Source organism: Heliangelus exortis, chromosome 4, assembly GCF_036169615.1.
Source record: "Heliangelus exortis chromosome 4, bHelExo1.hap1, whole genome shotgun sequence".
Classification (NCBI taxonomy): domain Eukaryota; kingdom Metazoa; phylum Chordata; class Aves; order Apodiformes; family Trochilidae; genus Heliangelus; species Heliangelus exortis.
The window spans coordinates 34,657,224-34,679,558 of record NC_092425.1 but is presented as its reverse complement, the minus strand read 5'-3'; the positions used below and the strand labels follow the sequence as shown (position 1 = coordinate 34,679,558).

At 42.5% G+C, this 22,335-nt stretch overlaps 1 protein-coding gene and 1 long non-coding RNA gene across 2 annotated transcripts in view; one reads left to right on the top strand and one right to left on the bottom strand.

Annotated features, from left to right (window-relative positions):
* RBPJ (recombination signal binding protein for immunoglobulin kappa J region) overlaps positions 1 to 22,335 on the top strand; it is a 141,819-nt gene that overhangs the window by 58,315 nt on the left and 61,169 nt on the right. The gene's annotated exons all lie outside the window — the stretch shown is intronic.
* LOC139796112 (uncharacterized) lies at positions 1,082 to 7,758 on the bottom strand. Its single transcript, XR_011725828.1, has 3 exons — positions 7,526 to 7,758; positions 5,278 to 5,366; positions 1,082 to 2,896 (listed from the first exon to the last, which is right to left on the bottom strand). It is a non-coding gene; the product is annotated as an uncharacterized lncRNA (long non-coding RNA).

The following is a 22,335-nucleotide window of genomic DNA, read 5'->3' as shown; positions in this document are numbered from 1 at the left end:
CTAAAGAATTTTGTCCTATTGTCTAACCTTATACATAGAGCTAAAAGATAGAATTGAAAGCATAAGAGACCTTTTCCCTCTCACAAAATTCCTTCTAATATAAAAAGAATGAGAACTTCTTGCAGAAAACAATCATCCAAAACCTTCCTCATCTTGCTTTGATATTCAGGCCACTCCTACTATGCCTCCAAGAATGAAGCAGCAAAGAGAATTGGTTCTGCTTCATGAAGCTATAACACTTGACATTAAATTTCAGTTACAAATTTGACAAATTGCATTAGGTGACAGAAAAGATTATGTAAAAACAGGAAGTTTCCTGTTGAAGCAGGAAGCAATTTGAAATTTTTTTCAGAAGCCTGCAGAGTGATATAGTAGTTACAAAGCAGTGATGTTTTGCTCTCTTTTTCCTACTCATCTGACCCAGCACAATGGCTGCAGGCACTTCCTGGCTTGGAAACCATAGCACCTCAGTACCATCTAAAAATATGCATTGTTAACTGCAAAAGGTAGATAAAACCAGTATTAAACTAAGGTAACACTAAATATTCAGGCACGTCAGCTCTGAAACCTTTTAAGCCTTCATTTAGGTGTATCCTTAACTGATGGGGGGATCCCAAGCTCAGATGGGTACCACTGGGAATGTGCTTTCCTTCACAGCACAATTCTATATTGTTCAGCCACAGGAGCACAGGAAGTTTAAGTATTAGGAAGAGATGGACTTTTCCTTATGCATTGACATTAACCTTGGTTTTTTTCATGAGTGGTTAGATGCTTATGTGTCAGACTTAAAAGGAGGCATTTTACAAAACAGCCTCACAAAGGAGGGCATTAAAACTACAGCTGTTTTCACAAAGGTTTGTGATGGTTCTACAGCTGGGCAGAGACCTTACAGAGAGAGTTGCAGAGGGAGCAAAAATTGCTTTTCTGAATTTCTAGTTCTAGTTCAGCATAAGGAATATAGAAAACCAAAGAACTTGGCAGCAATCCCTGAGGGTGAACTTTCTCAAATTTTACACATCAAGAAGCTGGACTTTGTTGGAAGAACTTTACCTTCCCCTCTGTTAGGGGAGCCCTGTGCTATCTGCTGCATGTTGAAAATTTCTCCCTTTGAATCTCTTAAATCTTTCTTGGTGCTTAAAAAACAACATCTACAATGGAGGTGACCAAACCCTAGAATATCTGAAGGAGTGAAATTTCAGCATTGTGCAGTTTGTTTATGTGCAAATTAGAGGGGAAAATAAGCCTGCAAAATTTCCCACTGAGCAGGCAAAGAGAAACAAAGAATTCTGGAAATACCAACACATAATTTCCAAAAGGAAAGGTGCTCTCCAGGGATCACAGCAGCAGTTTTGAGAAGGCAGCTGCTTGTCAGGGTAAGCAGTAGTGAAATCAACAGGAATCATGTCAACATCTGCCACAGCTTCAAGACTCCAGACAGTCTTGGGGAGCCTGGAAAGCCAGCTGGACTGGGAGCCTGGAACCCCTGGGACCCTCAGCCCAGGTCAGTCTGTACTAGTAATGAACCTCTGCAGCCTCCTCCATGGCAGGATGCCTGGCAGGCAGGCAAATTTTGGCTCGAGCTGGCTTGCAAACTCAAGCTTGCTACAGGGGACTGCTACAGAAATGGAATCTAAAATCAATTTGAAGCCAGAGCTTCCAAAGCTTCCTTGCTCTTGGCTCAAGTAGGATCCCAAACTCCCCCAGCCCCTGACTGCTTTTGCAGAGGGCTGTGCTGGAGCAGTGGTCTCCCAGACAGGAACCTCACAGCAATGCCACTGCAGACCACTGGGACCAGGAGAGAGCACTTCAGGTTTGACAGATTTGTGGAAAAAAAATGTAACTTGATTTTTTTTAAAAAATAAAAAGTACACCTGATAAGCTGACCTCTGAATCAGTGCTCCCATCCTGGCCACAGGGATGTGATGTGTAAGAGGAAAATACAAATGCTCCAGAATGAACAAATGAGTAATTTTGCAGGGTTGAGAAATGTGTCTCTAATATGCCAGAAGAAGCATTTGCTACCATACCATCAATCCTATGGCTCTTAACCCTACAAAATAGGATAAAAATGCTTTCTACTCATCTTAATTATCTTTCTGAGGACAAGACTGGAATTTTCTAATAACTGGGTCATAGCACATTAACAGCTATCTATATATCATGTCATGTCAGCTGGAATTGAACTAACAGAAGGAATACAGTGGAAAAACTTGCCTGAACCAGAAACCTCAGTGGGTCATTTTGCCTTTGACTTGACTACAAGTGTAATTAATTTTTGTTTCAATGTCAGTGTTCAAAGGACCCAATTAAAGCAGCCCTGCACTTTGAGCTGGGAACTGAGTACCAGCTGAAGAGTAATTGTACTCCTGAATCTAAACTGCCAAGTAGTTGGTACAAGGCACATCTAGTTTTTTTAAGATGATATGGTTGTATCCTTACACTAAGAAAGTGAAAGCTGCATATAAAAACCATTATGAAACATCCCATTGAAATACACTGATTCAATTTAAGACCCAGATTGGCACGAATAGAAAACAGAGGCTAAAATGTCACCCTTGTGAATCCTGGTTCAAGGCTAAGCTGACACTCCTATCTCTGAAAGTGGCCAATACCAGTTTCTGATAGGTTCTGAAGGTATAATCCTCTGCTGCTTCTGGCCTCATACTTCTGTAAACAGGAGAAATTTTGTCTTGACTGTGAGAGATCACTTGAGCGATCAGCATGTGAAGCAGGACTGATGCTTCCAGAGTCCCTCCCCAGCTGGCAGTGGAGGCAGATGCAAATCCATTACAGAATGGAACTTCCATCAATGTATTGATTCATCTTTACTCCAATATATTGATTAATCTTTACTCCTTCAGTATGGTATATGAACAAATATGCCAGAAACATTGCCCTTACAGAACAAGTAATTAGAAGGCAAGAGGAAGAGCTGAAGTTCATATGCAATCTTTATCCTTTTTTCTCCCCTTTCCATACAATACATGGTTCTAGACATGTACCAAGCTCATTATTTCCATGCAGTGTGCACTCCAGACTGTAGTCTCTCTCCCCCCCACCCCATATGCCTATGAAGCACAAAGTGGTGGGAAAATACTGTGCCTGTTTCATACTGATTACTGTACATTTTTGTGATAAAATGGTTTGTGGGACTATCAGGATGAACTCTAGCTGACTGCTTTCAGTCCAGCAATATTCCATATAGCCAGGAACTAAACCCTTAAAGCATTTCCTTCTTTCCTTGTGCTCTGCAGTGAGGAACACTGGCTAGTTATCTGTACAGCTTGAGTGCTTCTCTGTATTTCTTTAAAGCAAGACAAAGAGGCATTCAATGGGAACTTGCTTGTATTATATAGCTTCTACTTCTGGTTTTGCCATTACCACGTATCAGCTCTGGTTTTGTTCCCCAGCCAAGTTCTTTTCATATTTTCCAGATCAAGTGCCTGCACCCAGTGCCCCAGCAAGGTTTAATGAACAAGTCAGTATTACTTTTTAAGCAAACAATTGGTTTTGATCTATCTCTTTTCAGTTTTATAAGGGAAACAGTGAATTACAGAAACTAATGGAAAGGAGTTCTTGCTGCCACTACCATGTGCTGGCTCTGAGCCAGAGCCTGTCTAGCATTTTTAAGGAGTCATGAGGAGGACAATTGTTTTTCTATAAAATTATTAACAACATTGATCCCCTTTCATTCTTCTCATTGAAAAAAAAGTCGGAAAGTTCTTTCAGAAGAGATAAAAATATCCCCAGTCAGCCTGCAACAGGGACCCAGGATGTCATCAGGCAGAATCAGCTCATCCAACCTCTCCCTGCTCCCAGATGTGTATGAAGTTCATAGGCAGGGGTATGTTTGGGAGTCTGGCACCAATGGTTGTTGCCATCTGACGTAGCTCAGATCAGGATTATGTCTTTTGGCTGAAGGTTTGGGCACCAAGGTGCACTTATTTCAAAATTGTTTTCTTTTCCCCTTCTGTTGGTCTGGAATACTTCCAGATATGAAATTTCTCTGTGCCAATGTCCTACCATTGTCAGGTAGGAATGTTTAGGAAAAAAACATCGTTGTCCATCTCACAAGAAATCCATAGCAGAATCTTGTAGTTTCTCCCTACCTTCTGACTGAAGAGCATAATTTTTTTTGTTTCCTTTTCAGATATGTTTTTTGTTGTCTCTTGACATCTCAGCCTACAAGCATTTCTTTGTTTTTCCTGTGTCATTAACAACTCTTTATAACATCCATCTGTGTACTGGAGCATGTGACCTAACAGCTAGAACCTCTGACATGACTTGATCTCTAATGGATGTGGGGAGCAGGGAGAAGCAGCACACACTGTTTGTTACCTGTAGTCAACCTCACCATCTAATAAATGCTCTGTGGTCTTCCTGTACCTACCATCCTTGTGCTCCTGATGACTAAGATGCCAAAAGAAGTGCAGATGCTAATGACTCTGCAACTTCTCACTCAGAATTGTGCTAGAGCTCTTCAGCACTGTGTTTGCTTCCACCTGAACTTCCTTTTTTTCTTTTTCTCTCTGGATGATGCCAGTATGGATGTCTCATACTTATGCTGATACTAAATCTTATACTTTATTTTTGCTTCGATTGTGTCTTCAGGCTGAATTAATATTATGGCTGTAATTGGAAAATGAGTCAGCACTTCCAAAAACTGCAGTACTGAGCTGCCAAATGTTTAACATTATGAGAATAGCCAAGGGCTCCTGAATCTTAGGCCTGGACTAGCTGAGATTGTGGTACTGGAGATGCTGATGTGAGTTTGCAGATTTTATTTCACCCTAATAAAGTTTCCAGTATTGCCTGGTTAATGGGTGAATGGGCACAGGTGAATGGGCACAGATGAGCTGACAGAACACAGACCTTAAAACAACTGAAAGAAGTTGAGCTAGACCTTTAATTAAACTTGTTTTGCTATGTATTCACTCCAATATTTTTGTTTCAGAAGAGCCAGGAAGGCTGCCTCAGCTGGCTAAGGAAACATTCCTTCTGGTACATGCAAGACTTAGGTGCAGGCAGCTGGAGTCAGACTCCTCCTGCACTCATCTTTTTTAGCCTCATTGAAGAGCTTGACCTGAAGATGAGAAACATGCCAAGATCCTAAACTTTATTGCATTGTTCCTTCTTATTTTGGCATTGATTTCTGGTTCTATCACAAGCCCCTGATTACATTATCATTGAAAGGTCTTTATCACACAGCAATGACCACAGCTCCAGGCAACTCTGCCTCTTTTGAACTTGTATATAGAGTGCAGTATCTTACCACACCTTCCACTTTCTGTCTGGAAGCATCTTCTGAAGTTGTCTGCTTTGGTTGTAAGGACAGGAGTGACTGCAAGTGCCCCTTTGGACTGATTCTAACAGAGAAAAAATAACAGCACAGCAACTTTCTAGGAAGGGTTGCATTTTGTTTGGTTTTTTTTTAACGAACACAAAACCTATTGACTGGAAATTATCTAAATGTGATTCTAGCCACTGCCAGGTCTCTTGGCAGCGTGAGCTGCCAGCTTTCCTTTCCTGTTTTTTCTCTCTGATAACATGTGTAAATAATCAGTAGTACGCAGCAGAAAGTTTTCCTTAGGCTTACGTAGGACCTGCAGCACAAAGCACACACACGGCACAGGATGGTGAAATCTGCTCCAGCAGAGGTAGGACTCCTTCTGTCATATGGCAAATTTGCATTTGGAGGATGGTAAAACAGCATGATGGCAATGGAACTATTTGTAATTCGGGGAAACAGATGCTAAAAGCAGTGCCAGATGATTCTAAGCCTCTGCCCAGGGCACAGCGTGACACCCAGATTGAGTGGTCATGGCTTCTCAGACCCAGTCCAGGGCTCATTCCCATTTGTCCATGGTAGGCAGAGAGACAGAGGCAAAAAGAGGTTATTACTGCAAAAGCCAAGGTTTTGGAGAGTTTGAGAGGGTCTTCACATTTTTCTCCTCCTGGCATATTGAATCATTTGATAAAGTTGTCAGGGACTCTTGAAGCTACTGAGCTTCATGATGCAGATCAGCATTGCTCACAGTTTTTCTTTCAGACTGCACATGCAGGAATGAGGATGGGCATCAATATTTCTTCAGAGGGACTCATTTTTACATGAAAAACAAGACTGGGATGCAATCAACTGAATTTCAGAATATTTTGGCTCTAAGATAATAAAAGAAATTACATATTTGCTGCTAAGTCTTTCCCACCTTAAATCCTCCATCATTTCTGCATACACTCTGAACTTGGTTGAAGTCCTTTAAATGTCTCTGTGCTTGCCAGACTTGCTATCTGGAGCAGGGAAAGAATAGTATATAAAAAGACAGAAAAGACTGTGGAAATTCTGCCCTGTAAACTCTGATCTGGGAGGCTCCAGTGTAGTCCTTGTACTTACTGGGTTTGATCACTGAAAGATTTGACTTGGACATCAGAGAGTGTGACCAGAATACTTTGTGCTGCCTTTTTTGTTTTTTTTCCACCAATGTCTATCACATGGAATATGTCTATCAGAGTAATTTCTTGAAGTGCCTGTTCTGTCATTGGAAGTGGCACAAAGCATCACTGAAACATCATTTTGGTGCTGCTCCTGTGCTGCAAGGACTCCCAGGCACTGTGTGCCAGCAATACATCTACAGCACAGCACAATAGCAGGTGAACAAGGAGCTTGTAAGCAAGATACACTTGGGAACTTATGAGGGATAAAATAGAAATTTGGCCTTTCCACATAAAAAAGAAAGTATTTCTTCTATATACATTAAAAATACAATTTGTTTTAGCTAATGGTGACATTTAATAGAATAACACGGGGGTTTTTTTGCTGAAGGGACTTCGATGTTAAAATTATCCTCATGACCACCACTACCATATGATAATGTGTAAAGGTGGGGAAGGACACTTAGTCTTCTAACTCCAAAATACAGATTTCCCTGTGAAGAGAGGAGTTGTCAGATGTAGACAAACCCACTTTTTTTTTTTTTTTTTTTTTTGAGTATACAGCTTCCTATAGTTATATGCATAACTGCCTAGAGACACTGGGCTGGTGAACATTCCTATTAAAGGAATTGCAAATGATGCTATCAAATGAACTCTGGCTCAAAAAGCAAATCCTTCATTATCTTAAGCATTATTTAAACAGATGGGAAAGATAGCATTTTGTCACAGGAGGAAGTTCATTAGTATCCAGATAATTCTCAGTCACTGAATTATTAAGCAGAAAAATAGGCTGCTTTATCAAATGTCATTTTCCCCAGTATTTAACACCATGATGCTGGACAGAGAGCAAGGTGAGCACATGGCAAAGTGACACATAAATCATACATCATGGACAAAATATACTGTCCCTATACCAAGAAAGGAGTGTACAAGTCATCCACAACTTCACCCTCCTGTATTCTACACAGTACCTCTACATTACAGACTGGAAAGCAGGGATATAAAGAAGAGGCTTGTGTGAGCACCCAAAAGGACATGCACTGTGAGGTCTTCTCTCTAAGGAAATATTTCACCACTTGCTGCAGGGAACACCTACCTGGCAGCAGCAAATGTGATGCCCACAGGGCCGTGCTGTCCCACATTCCAGTCCCCTTTTCCTGGTCACTATGTCTTTGTTGTGAATTGTACAGCAAAACTATCCACACCTTCACTCCCATTTTAAAGCCTAGCAAGCAGTGAGATTGCTGCTGCTCATTCTCCATGGCCTGTTCTGCTCTGTAAGGTAACAACAAGGAAAAATCACTAAAAACTGCACTGTTTTTATTTCATTTCTTCAGACTGACTCATACTCTCCAATCCCTTGTCCTTAGGGAAGATACAAGGAAATGATGTAATTCTTCTTTTATTGTTTTTTTTATTTGTTTGGGTTTTTTTTCTTTTTTTCATGCTCTGGACTTTTCTCTTGGCATCATCTGCACTGGGCCTGTTTTTCAGTTAATCTGTATGGACTGTGCTAGAGTAAAAGCCTGTGACACTTGTAATAAGGATGTAATGACTGAGGATAAGAAGTATTGATCTCCATGACTTATCAGGTGACCCATTAACAATTGCTCAGGAGTTCTGCAAGCTTTCTTTAGAGATCAAATTTTAAAAGGCTGACCAAATTTAAATTCAAAAAGCCTGAACAAATTTAAAATAAAAATGCTTGAGAAATGCAGTTGTTATAACTCCTGTGACTCTAAATTTGTTGTAAACCTGGGGTAGAAGGGAAGATACTTTACATTTTTGTGTTAAATTGAGAAAAGAAAATCAGAAACACCAACAAGATGTTAAAAATCTGGATGCTGCTTCTACAAACAGCTCCTTGTATTTTATCAGATGGAAATTAGACCTCATCTTTGAGCACCCTAGTGGACCACCTGCAGTCCATACTAAAAACTAAATCTGAGGCTAACTGTAGTCCTGACTAGAAGGAAACTTCTGGTTTTGCAGAAATGAAGTACAAAAATATCTTCTGATCAGGTTTTCAGACCAGAACTAGAAGGGGAGATAGGGTGCTCTGAGGAAGAGGATGCCCAGAATGTGGAAAATGTAGGTCTGGGTCCTCTCATACTAAGAAAGGAGCTGAGCACGGCTGCCTCTGAAAGTTTCCTGAGCTAGAATGACATTTCAAGGCACAACTGCAAAAGACATTCTGGGAGCTGGTCTTAATTTGTGTGTGATGTGCCAGGAGTTTGGAGCTGACTGACCACATTGTAGCTCCCTGTGAAGCAGCATCTCCCAATTCTCTGGCCAAACTTAGCTTCTCATCTGGAGATAGGAAAATTACAGGTTGGGACACTATCCTCAAAATATTATTGTCAGGAATCTGGACCAAATTGGATATTGCACAAATGTGGATGGCAGCAATTCCTACCTCTGACTTTTGCAGAGACAATTTTTTCCTGCTCCTGTTGCTCAAACCAAATTCAACCCTTCTGAGAGAACCGGTGCCACTGAACCAAAGCTGCTGGTCTTGAGCCAAGACTTGAGGGCAGTAAGCTGCAAGTTGACTGACACAGCTCCAAGTATGTGTGAATGCACAAGTGCAGGTGCCAAAGGAGACCCCAGGTCAAAATCAGGAGGCTCTCAGTGAGCTTGGGCACCTCCCTGGAAGCTGAGCACATCTGCCTGAATTTCCTACAGTGCTTGTGGGTTTAAGTGCCAGCATTCCCTTTGGGAGCCAGCAACCTGGAAGACAGATTGTGGGTGTAATCCATGTTGGAAATGTGGCTGCTCTCTATTAAGCTTAAACAGAAGCTGAGCTGAAGTTCTAGCAGCACATACTCTGAACTTCAGGACATAACTGCTATTTTAAGTGACCAAATCCCTTTATGGATCAGACTCCAGTGGAAGAAATTCAAAAGTATTAAAGCCAAAAGAGTACTCAACTGTAGGAATTATCTTTTTAGCAGCCAAATGCTTTTTCACCATTCGCTTTACATTCTTTTCTATTGTCTTTCTGCAAACATGCATTCACTCAAAATGTGTCTGATCATTTGTTGAGAGAAAATGCAAAAATTATATACACAGGAATTAACTGAAACTACATTTTGTACTTGCACCAGCAGCTGCACTAGAAAGATGCCTGAGCTCTGGCAATCCAGCCAGGGAACTCAAATTACTCAAATGAATGTAACTAATCAAAATTTAAACATTCAGTGAAAAAAGTTAACCAGCAGTAGTTAATGAAATTCAGAGTAGCATTTTAAGAGCAGGGTAATGATCCACTTTAAATAAATAAACTGGAAATCAGATGGGTAAATTGTTAAGTGGCAAACTCTTTCTTCTGCTTTCCAAGTATTAACATGATTTTATTTGGGTGGAAAACTTAGAATAGTAATGACTTGATAAAAGCTGAAAATCGTTGATTAAGTCAGAAATAGCATTTGAGGGATCTGACTTCTGATCCCATGATCAATACATTGAGGTACTATATTGTAGCTGCATTTCTAACATTAGTCAGTTATTGCCTCTGGTAAGAGGAGTAAGAACAAACAAAAGCTGGCTACTTTTTTCAAGCTTTAGACCTAATTCTTCCCAGGTTTTCACTGATGCCTTTTCCCTGAGAAATATAGAAGCAGAAGGCAAGGGTTGCTTTTCATGGAGTTTTAAAATGTATCAACATGCATTTCAAGATTAAGTATCAGAATAAGTTGGTAAGAAAAAGCATCATTATGGCAGAAGCCTTCCTTTGGTTAAAAAGAGAAACTGATTTAAGACTATGAGAACATGGTTCTCAAAGGCAGGCAGGTAAATTGAGCTTACCCACTTGCAACTTGGGCAATGTGGAATTTACCCCCTTCTCAGCTCCATGCAGATGTGACTCTAGAAACAAGTAATAGGATTTCTATTCTTCAGCCTCAATTTTTATAGTGTACTTCTCTGGCCTTTCAGAAAGTAACAGGAATTCCCAGAAAGTCAGTAGACATTAATGTTCTGTCCCAGGCCATATTCTCTTCTGCATGACTACATTGCCAAGTTACTCCCAATAAGGGCAGATGCTTGGAGTGGAACTGCTGGTGATGAACACCCTGTGTTCACCCTCTACATGCTTCAGCAGATTTTACTTTGACTTGGCTCTAGCTGGACCCGGGGACTGAGCAGCTGTGAGCTAAATGTGAGGACATTCGTGGAGTTCCTTCCAATTTAGTTGCTTTGTAAAAAAATTGCACCCTCAGACTGCCCTTCACCCTGAGCAAACACTGCAAAGTGAGGACAGCTGGGAGATGACAAAAATGCTGCCACAGGCACATCCCTCCAGCTCTTGGATGCCTCTCCCAGATGCCCCGCACACAGGCAGAGAGTGGTAAAAGAACTAAAACCTTGCCATACTGCTTTGGTCTGAGCTATTAGTGATAGAAACCCTGGTTTCTACTCTGCTGCCTGCTCTCTTAGCCAATGCAAAGAAATCCAAGGGAAAGGAGAAAAAGAGCCAGCTCCATGGCTTTGTTTCCGGCAGCATTTGGTTTCTCTCCCGATTGTTCTGAGCAACAACGAGAGACATACAGTCAGTCCTCCTGCCTTCCAGGGCTCTTTAACTCTTTCTGCTTCTCTCTGAAATGGAGGATGAGGATGTGAACTGTCCTGTTCTCACTGCCACAGGGCCCTTGGGGTGGGACGCAGTGTCTCCCAGTTGCTCTGTGTTCGTAACAGCATTTGTGAAAATGGGGACTGAAAGTGTGTCTGCATCTCAGAGAGACAGTGAGAGGGAACACAAGTAAAGCCTTGCTTTGTTTTCTACCACAACTACATTATTTGACAAATGAGCGCAGAGGTGTTGAATATGACAATGATGATTTATTTTTATCACCCTTTTTGCAGCGATTAGCATATTTTTTCTTTAGATTTTTGTCCTGCCTTCAGCTTGCTCCCACATGCCCATTTAATTCTCCCCCCTCCCTCTTTTCTCCCCCTTCCTTGTTTTGTCTCCCTCAGGTTCTTTCATTGTCACATTGTGCTCCTTCAAATGCTGCACAGATTTTGTCAATGGAGCCTCTGTAGTGGCTGGAAACTGAGAAGACCCTGTACTGCTGCTTGCCAGGCAGCAGGGGACCAGGGTTTTCTCAGTTCCAGCTGCTTTGGAAGCAGTGCTGATTGGTTTCTCTCGCTGCTGCAGAAAAGGCTGGCACACGGGAGCAACAAATTCAGCATGTCCTTCTGGCCTGTGTTCAATAGACCAGCAAGTGCCAGAACAGAGATGGGGAGCAATCTGATGCTGGCTGCTCAGCCATCCCTCTCTATTTATCAAAGCAACAGTCTCTCTCTTTTGCCTTCCTACCCTTTTACTTCTGTGAGTTCTCTCTCTGCCACATTTCTTTCCAGTCCGCTACTCCAGCTTAGTCAGAGTAGGACCTTAAATACACAACTTCTCCTCTGTGTTACTTTTGCAGAAGTATTTAAACTGAGCAAGCAGAGTTCAGTTTCTCAGTGAGGTGCAACTCAGCCATTAACACACTGCAATGGCTTGAAAGATGCAAGTGAAACAGAGTAATGTCATCTGCTTTTATAATCCACATGAAGGACAAAACAAAAATTTACACAACCCCTTCAATCATCCCTTCAGAAAATGTATATAACTATTCAAAGTAGCACCATAAACAATGGGAAGAAATATATTTAACTATTAAAAGCTTTAAGTATACTTTTCTTCCTCCTCAAGTTTTAAGCATCTTCAGTATGCCTTGGGAACCTCCTGTATTATATGCTTAGGGAATACTACTGACTTACTTAGTCCAGGAAATTCAGGGAAATAAACCACAATGGTGTAAGCAGGTAGAGCAAGCAGTGAGAGGGGATAGAGGACAAAAGCAACAGAAGTCCACAATAACTGTCTGTGTGCCCTAGGCCAGCTGCAAATCACTAAAATGCTGCTTTCATGAAGCTACATAATTGTATTTTATGAATCCATTACTTCCTAATGGTCATTTATCTGGCCATTAGGCATTAGAAATTTCTGGCAGACATTACTGCAGAAGCAATTCAGAGAAAAGATTTGGAAGAAGATAGGTTATTAGATCTGTAAATTAGTTCAAGGCAGATACATTAAGAAACAGCATTTAAGTAGTCTGGGGGTTAAAATCAGGCCAAGGCTCCACCAGGCAGTAAATCCAAAGTTACAGAAGTTAATCCCAGATCAAAAATTTCACCACCTCTTGATGCAATGGACTCAACTGGTACAGCTTAAGTTAATAGATTAAATTTGTTCAAAAAGGCAAAGCCTTGCCTCTGTGCAATTTGAGTGTGATCAATTATCACCTTTACTCCCAGTTATCACTGGGGCAGCACACAGCATAAGGCTGGCATCAACAGCCATTATATCTATGTATTATGTGCTCTGGCTGCTTCAGGGTTTCATTGTGCCTGATCTGGATTTAATTTGTACTGTCCAGAGATCTGGTAACTCCCAGAACTGGGCTTTATAGAAACAAATCTCCAGCCTCAGCGATAAAGGGTGATATTGATGAAGTAAAGAAGCCATAAAAAATAAAATTGTTTTTCTGGCCTAGATTTTCCTGACAGCCCATCTCCCACTTGGGTACCAAACAAAGAGTTTCCAGTACACTCCTGGATGCTATGTGGTTTCAGCATTAGATTCCTCAGCTCCACATCTAGCTGGATACCCACTGGGCCAGGCACCATACAAATTAATTTCACCTAGACAGTTAAGAAAAATAAACTTAACTCCTTTGTTTACACAATGACAATTTACAAAATAGAAGTTAAGAATACATTTTTTCCAAGGCATTTCTTTTAGGTATACAATATGGTTGAGGAGGGAGTATTCCATAAAAGAACATGGTGAAGCAGGAACATGCCATAGAACAAGAGTACCAATATGGTTATTAAGTTGTTAGTAAAAGCTTTATTTTTATTAGAAAAGGAATTTTATTAGGCAGAATGTGTCTGCTCTTGTGTTTTGCATTTTTTAGCTAATCCAGGACTTGTAAAATATCTTCTGAATACTGAAATCCCTTAATTATTTACAGAACACATGAAACTAGCCCTAAACTCTCCAAATATTACTTGAAGAATATGTCTGCACTGCATCCAGAAGGATGACTGAAATACTCACCCCATTCCCTGTGCTAATCCAGTCACAGCTGGAATAAAGCTGCCAACACAGCTGCAAGCAACCACCAAAAGGGATGACACAAATAATCATCGAATCGTTTGGGTTGGAAGGGACCTTAAACATCATCCAGTTCCAGCCCCCCTGCATGGGCAGGGACACCTCCCACCAGACCAGGTTGCTCAAAGCCCCATCCAACCTGGCCTTGAACACTTCCAGGGAGGGGGCAGCCCCAGCTTCCTTGGGTAACCTGTGCCAATGTCTCCCCACCCTCAGAGGAAATAATTTTTTCCTAATGTCCAACCTAAATCTCCCCTCTTCAAGTTTCAACCCATTTCCCCTTGTCCTCTCACTACACACCTGTGTAAAAAGCCCTCCCCCAGCTTTCTTGTAGCCCTTTCAGATATTGGAAGGTTGCTATAAGGTCACCTTGGAGCTTCCTCTTCTCCAGGCTGAACAACCCCAACTCCTTTACCCTGTCTTTATAGGGGAGGTGCTCCAGCCCTCTGATCATATCAGGGCCTCTCCTCTGGACACGTTCCAGGAGCTCTGTGTCCTTCTTATGCTGGGGACTCCAGAACTGGACACAGAACTCCAGGTGGGGTCTCACAAGAGCAGAGCAGAGGGGGAGAATCCCCTCCCTGGACTGCTGTCTGTGCTGCTTTCGATGCAGCCCAGGACCCAGTTGGCTTTCTGAGCTGCAGTCACACATTGATGGCTCGTGTTGAGCTTCTGCTCCACCCCCACCCCCAAGTCCTTCTCCTCAGGGCTCTCTGCAATCCCTTCTCCTCCTGTACTTGTGCATGGATTGATTTGACCCAGGTGCAGAACCTTGAACTTGGCCTTGTTGGACCTCATGCAGTTTGTTCCAGTCCACTTCTCAAGCCTCCCAAGGTCCCTCTGGATGGCATCCTGTCCCTCTAACGTGTTGACTTCACCACACAATTTGGTGTCATCTGCAAACTTGCTGAGGGTGCATTCAGTTCCCTGTCCATGCTGCCAACAAAGCTGTTAAATGGCTCTGCTCTGAGTACTGACCCTTGAGGAACCCCACTTGTCACACATCTCCATTTGGACACTGAGCCACTGATCACAGCTCTTTGGGTGTGACCATCCAGCCAGTTCCTTATCTAGTCCGTGCTCCATCCATTGAATCCTTCTCTTCACTTCTCTTGGATAACTTTCTGACCCTACACATTTGAAGCATCAGTTACCTACAGGCTGAAAGCTCTTTATCCTTTCACTTTATCACTAGTGTCCTGGCATCGCCACTCTGCCAGCCTTCCCTCTCTCAAAAATTAGAGACATCAAGTTATTTGCATTTTGCATGCATTTTAGTATTTATCTAAACTATAAATTGCCTACTCTCCTGCATCCTTTTGCTTCCAATTCAGTTCCATGGCACTAGATTGTTTATATATACATACATATATAACTTTTGTAGTTCTGATCTGACACTGAAAAGCTGCCTCATTGAAGTGCAAACGTGTGCAGTGCAGCTCCATACTGAATGGCTCAGGGCAAGTGCCCTCCAAGTAACAAATAAGTAACTGAGCCTGGTGATGTTTTCCAAGGAAACATGCAAAGGCTGCTGCACATGCCCCCGCAGGCTCCAGAACCAGCTCAACGGCACCAGCAGCTGGGATTTCCTGCTGCCAGCACTGCCAGGGAGGAGTTTAGAAGGCATGTGGGTGCAGCTACCTGGAGGTCTTCTCCTCTTTCATATTATATTTCAAGCAGAGCATCCGAGAAGGCTGTCAAACATTACACAGATTGGAGAGGCTTTCCATAAAAATGCCCAGAGTGGAGCTTAATAAAAAGCAACCAATGATAGGGCCTAACAAGGCTGGGCTTACGTGTGCCAAAACCACTAATTATCAGATGAAATGTGAAAGATTATGTGTGTGGTAGCGCTGTGACAGACACCTCAGCTATGTGAGGCAAGGAGTACAGCAGTTCCTCCTGTGCTTTTGCAAGTACAGCACAGTTTCTAGTTATTTGGCAATGAGCCTCGCTTAAAAATGTTATGGGTCCAGCTCCACCTGCCCTTTTCATAGCTTTCCAGGGCTGCTGCCCATTCCTCTTACCCCATGCTGGCCCTACTGCCTGTTTTAACAGTGATGATGCCAAGACCAAACTGATAAACTGAGTTGAATGCTGCTAAGTTTGTCCCAAGCAATGCAGATGTCTCTGCACCGAGCTCCATTGCTCCTCTGCTTCCATTTCAACGCAGTGCTGAAACAAACTAGCCCAGATGAAAAAGAAAAGTTGTGCTTTATCTATGCCTTGATGTACAGCAAGGAGACCCAACTCCAGTTTTAGGCACCAGCGGTGTCACATCTGTGGGCATATGTTCAGCTAGGGGTGCAGGGCAGCACTATATGAAAGGTTTGCCATGTCCTGCAGTGATGCCTGATGTCTCATACTGGTGGTGTTAAGGCAACCAGTTTTAGCAGAAGAAATTAATTACTCACTAGTTTTTGTCTGGGCTGAAAAGATGCTAAAACTGCTTATTTGGTTTCAACATCCCAGTGACACAGTTCTACTCATCCTGTTTCCAGGAACTGCTCAGTTTACGTCAGCCAGGGCTCTCCACTCCTCACTCCAGCACATGGCATAAGCCCTGTAAAAAGAGATATGCACAGACAAGCTGGGGTAAGTGGCAGAGATCATCTTGTTGCTGTCACAGAAGAATATATCCAAGTGGTTTACGTTTATTTTCGAAGCTTTTCCCCTTAAACTCTCTTCTGCAGAGGACTCTGTAAGTAGGAAAGGGGGAAACATAAGAGACCCAAGCACCCTTTTAGCCATGCTACATCAATTACAAATACAACGACCACTAGGTTTGGGCTTATTGCTGACAGTTTTTCTTCCCTTCAATTTGTGTTAGGGCCTGAAATCACAAAGCTGTGATCCCCAAGAACCTCCTTTGTCATGCAGATCCACTTTGGTTGTGCCCCTTTGTTCCCAATGTGACGGAGCATTGTGGTGCCTGTGTCCAGGGAGCAGGTTTGCTTTATTGTTCCTGTAAATATGTACTGCTGGGAGCAGCTCCCTGGAAGGCATTGAGTTTGTGCATGACTGACGCCGACCCGGACAACTGCTCTGACCCCCAGCAGATGGTGGTGCAGGGACTGCAATGATCTGGAAGTAATAGCATGTGCCACTTCTTTTTGTTTGGAACAGACAGCCAGACCCTGTGTTTCCCTCCCCTGTGCAGCAACAGCTGTATGTACAGTACAGGCTGGCACAACCCTAACTGTCACCCCAGCCTCCCTCCTCTGCCACTAATCACAAAACCTTGGGTGCTGAGATCTCACACTGGACCCACACCACATGGCTCTTTCCAATGCTAAGAAAATCATGTGCACTGGGGCATAGAGCAGTTGCTTTCCTAGGAAAAGGGAGTAATGGTAAAGGGTAACCCCCCACCCCCACTGTTAGAGTCAGGAGTGGTGGATTTGCTTTTTTTTTCACCCTCTACACAGAAATAGCCAGAGCACAGGAGTTAGTATTAAGTGAATATTTTAACTTCTAGACTACAGATAGCCTCTGCTGAAGCTTTACTAAGTTTTCGTTGTCATTTTTTTCTGTCAGGGACCAAAATAAGCGTCTGTTTTGAAAGGAAGGTATAAAATGGGTGAAAGTCCACACGTGATGTTTTTTTCCCAAGGCCGCAGTAGATTTATTGCTTCAGAACGATAGCAGAACAGTTGGGTTTTGTTTTTGCAAGTGAGAGGCCAGATTTTTTGTAATTCATTGTCTATGAGGCATCTCTTCAGAGGTCAAAAATGACAAATAATAGTGTGCTGGAGTTAATAATAATCCACTGGATACTTGGCCCGTGTTGCCAATGGCCATAAAATTGTCCTGATGGTCCAGAAGGGAACTTCCTAGAGATGGATGGAGTAACTGTTCCCTGCCCCTCCTCTCCCAGCCTCGGCCAAGACGGCTGTCAAAGAAAGGGGCTGAAAACCCTCTGCTCTCTAAACACTGTATTCCTGGCTGCTCTGGTGCTTCTGCTAGGTTTGAGTGGGCAGGCTCTAAGAAAGGCAGTGCTTGAAATGAGGAACAAAGGTGGGGCAGGAATACTGGCAAGGAAATTAATTTCTATTTTTACAAAGCTTCCCTAGACTTCTCCCTCACTCTCTACCAGCATAAACACCTCTTGAGAATTTCTCACAAAAAAACCCCTCAATGTGTATGTTAATGTCCAAACTGTTGGACTATTCCTCTGAAATAGTAGGCACCTTTATGTTGTTTAATTATGAGCAATCTCCCTCTTTCTGCACAGGGGAAACCTGCCCTGGGTTTACCTCTTTCAAACTCCCCATATTAATAAAATATTTCTGGAGGGACTTGGAGTCTCCCAGGTCACATCATTACATTGCAGCCACGGAGCTAATGGCTGAGATGTGTATTCCTCATTAATTATCTTTCACTTAGAAATTTCATCCTAGACATAAGAAATGATCTTGTAAAGTTTGCTGAGACCAGCTTCAGTTTTGAAAAGCCCCTGTCTTCTGAATTAAAAACAATGTCAGAAAATCCCTGTTTGGCTCCAGTGTGAAACAACCTTGTGTTCATCACCCATTAGGGTTGGGTCAAGGGAGAAATGTTTTCATTTCTCTTGATATGACATTTAAAGAAAATTTTTGTTCGCTCTCAATTCCTTCCAGACCTTCCTGATCTTGTTTCTAGCCACTACCTCAAACAACAAACACTTAAACAGAAGTACCTTTACTTTCTTGAGTAATCCCATTAGCTTTAATGAGTCTAATTGCATGAGTAAAATTATGCATGTGCTTAGCTCTTGGCAAGGTCAGTGCCAGTAATGAGCAGAAAAACAAACTGATAACAAAGTCATAAGTAATAAGAATGGCTGGATAGCTGGATTTCTAGAGAAAAAGATATAGCTGTCTGGAAGATTGAAAATGAAACACTGCTTGTTAAGATTAAAGAAGAGAGAGTGAATTATGAACCAAGACTGGCAATAAATAAAATTGTACAGAAATTCTACAGTTAATTAGCAGCCATGACATGTTGTCAGCTACCTCCATAACAGCTATAAGCTCATTACCTTAGTTATGATTCATCTGTTCATCCACTCATTTATACAAAGCTCATCAATATGATATCCAAGCACTAATGAACTTCAGCATTAAAAGGTCACATGTAATCCCCTAAAAGGAAAAAACTCAAAAGACTATTTTATTCACAAGTTTCAGCCACCCTAAATCTAAGCAATGAAATATTCCCAGGCAATTTGTATGGAATTTATTTTCATTAATTTCTGCCACAAATAGTCTTTTTTCAAGATCATGGAAAGTGGACTAGAGAACAGCAGAGGCTCACAGTGAGGGTGGTATGCAAGTCAGACTAAATACACAACAAGTAGAACTTGTGCAAGTATTCCTGACAAAAGAAATAATTCAAAGAGATATCAACATGGCAGTATTACAAGATTATTATGTTTTAGGATTATGTGTTCTTTCACACTGCCTGGTCTACTTAAAAAAAATCTGTTTCAGGCATGTATAACTTCCTCAATGTTTTAAACAAAGAAGCAGCCCAAAACCAAGTATTATCTTCACAGCCTGAGGCCATGGACAGTCTCTGTAAGCCACTGAACACACAAAATTAGTTTAAGTTTTTTCCTGCAGGATTAAGCACAACGCTTAACAGTCTCTAAATTCTCCAAGTAGTATCTTTGTGGTACCTAGCTGTATACTTTTTGTAAAGCAATAAATTTCTTAACTCCTCTCTCTACTCATAACTAGGAAAATTCCTGGGTGCATGTATTTGTATGCAGAATTAGAGGTTAAGGATTTCTGTCTGTATTACCTCCCGTTTGACATACTGTGTGGTTATGGCTGGGACTTAAGACTTTCCTAGGACATAGAAAAATGGGCTGGTTTCTAACTCAAGTAGGTTTTTAGTGGTAGTTTTATCAAGGGGTTATCTTGTGGTTTTCTTTTAGAAGAGGCTGCTAAGCTCTTTTTTTGTACCTTGCTATACTTAGTCTGAAATTCCCCTGAGCACTATATCCAGCAGAATAATGTGTGTAATAAAAAGTGTGGGTTTCTCTCGTGTTTTGTCAAACCAAGTGAGTTTTCATTCTTTGGATGCTTTTCCAAAAACACACTTAACTTGCAGGTAAAGGTGAATTGTGTCAGCATACATTTTCTCCAAAAGCCTCATGAATGGAAGAGCAGACTACCCGAAAAAATCAGCTATAACTCAGTTGCCAAATTACAGGTTTGGGTGTGAGTGCATTACTGATAGTGTAGATGGTTAACTAATATACACCAGGAAAACAATGTAACTGCAGCAGCAGCTCTGGCCAAGTAGTTTTTCTGCACAAAGGTATCTGTTTTCACATTGATTCAAAACTGTAGCACTGCACATGAAATTTATGTATGAAAAAAATTTATAAAATATGTGGAGCCGTATCATAATCTTTGCATCTTCCTTTTGCTTAATTACTTCTGATAATTCAGTCTGACTGGTTCCATCTTTCCTGTCCTCTTGATTGCAGTAGGATACAAACCATCTCCCCTGTTGTACTCTGCTCAAAGTCAGTCCTACAGGGAGCAGGCAGACTGAGAAGGAGCTGTAACATTTCCAGTATGTTTTGGAAGCACGGAGGGTGTTTTTGACACAGTTTATCCTACTGTACTCCTAGTCAGTAATGGCTTTGTAATCCTGCACACTGCAGCTCAGTCTCAGAACTGGTTTGGTGGGTGTGCAAACCAACCATGGCACAAGGTTGGGGCAGTGTGGCTCCTGCCAGCACCCAGCAAACCTCTGCTCTGCTGGGGTCTGTGGTTCTGAATGCCGGGGTGCAGGGGCCAAAGGTACCTTGTGGATGATGGGCAGGCTCTGCCAGGCCTCCTGGACATTTTACTCTCCAGCTGATTCACAGGGTCACTAAAGTGTGGTGAGACCTGCAGGGAAACCCTGAGGATGGGGCAGCTGATGGCCTCAGCCAGCACTGCTGATGAAGGCTGTGTGGGGACAGCAGGGCAGAACCCACTGCCACATCCTTTTTTTCAGGTGAGGAGCAATATTTAATACGATTCAAAGTGTCTGAACAGTGTTCTAGAAATGTATTTAAAAATATTACAGATTTCAGTCATCAAGCTGTTCACACTGTTAACCTACATACCCACATGATGTTATTACTGTCAACCTCATCTTCCCCTCCCCCTCTTCCTTCCGATTGTTTGCTCTGCTCACTTCTTGCATCTTGCCTTTACATTATAAAAACACTTTGTGGAGGGACTGGAATTGTCTGCAAGGCAACACCAGAGCAAGAGCCTGGCTGCAGCTTTTGGGAGCTCCCATACTAAGGCACCTCAACAGGCATGAAGATGCAGATTCAGATTTCTCATTGTGCTCCTCTCCTCTCTGAGGTTATGACACACGAATGAAAACTGTTTAACACAGTTCCTGCAGCACATTGCTAACCAGCCCATCCTTTCCCCAGTCATCCTCAAGACAGAGTTGCAAATCCTCTAAGTTGAACAAGAGCATCCACTTTGAACACCAGAGGCACACCTGACATCAAGCTGTCCACTTTGTAGCTTAAGTGATAACTTTTGTTGGCACAGGAGCCAAAGTTCAGCTGTGTGGTATCTTCTGTGGGCAACTGTCTGTTTATTTTCTTTCCCAGACACGCAGTTGAACCACACTGTACATCCTGTGCTTACAAAATTCCAATGGGGTTGTATCACGGTACCTACTACTAGAATGTGTGATTTACACCACCAGATACACACTGCAACACCTCGAGATAAACCTGATGTTATAATGAAGTTTAAGATGACTGTGCAGTTCTTCTACCTGCCGTGCTTTTTAAGGTAACAGGATTTTATAAATAGCTAGGATTTTACAACACACTGATTTACTTTTTATAAGAAGACAGACTTGACTGAAAAGGGGACCCCTGCCCCCTTGTGTGTCTCCTCCATGGTTATGCTAAGTGTGCAAGAGACACGGGGTGCTCTGCACAAATGGGTCTGGGTCTGTTGCCTTCTCATCTTTCTCCAAGTCAGCAGGGTGGGAGGCAGCTGCCAAATGAGAAGCCAGAAAGCCTGTTACCTAGTGCTGTGCCCAACAGAACGGGCTCTGGGGAAGTCCAGAGTCAAAGCTGAGCAGGATAATGTTTAGTTTGGGCTGGCTGGACAAGCTCCTGGAATCCTGGCCTGGTTATCCCAGCTCCTGTCTGGAGTTCCCAGCTCCTGTCTGGAGCTCCACACCCCAGAGCCAGCAGCTCCTTCAGCATCACCAGGAAGCCCAAACTTTGGGCCAAAAGACTTCCTCCTGTCCACATGGAGGGCTTGATCTCTAATGACTTTGGGGGCTGTTAGAAGGCTGCCTGTCTTTTCTCCTCTTTCCACCCAAAGTAAGATCCTGGGAGGACAAGGGAACCATACATATTCCCAGATGAAGCTGCTGGCATCCACTGAGCACGGATGCACGGACCTGGCTCCCATCTGAATCCAAAGATGCAGGAAGTGGCCCTGTCCCCCAGTTTGCAATTGAGAATAATCTGGATTTCCTTCTTTAACAGCCTTCCATATTTTTGAGGGCATTTAATGATTCTGAGCACCCAGCTGGAGTCACCTGGCAGAGCACCTGCTTGGAGGAAGAGTGAAGCCCAACACTTTCTGAAATCACATCCTCCAGAGATGCCTCCAAGCTCTGCTTCTCTAATTCACCTCTGAAGTGACTGCCCTGATCCAGAACCCTTCCACCAGCCCCAAGCAGTGCTTAGGTAACTCCTGATTTGC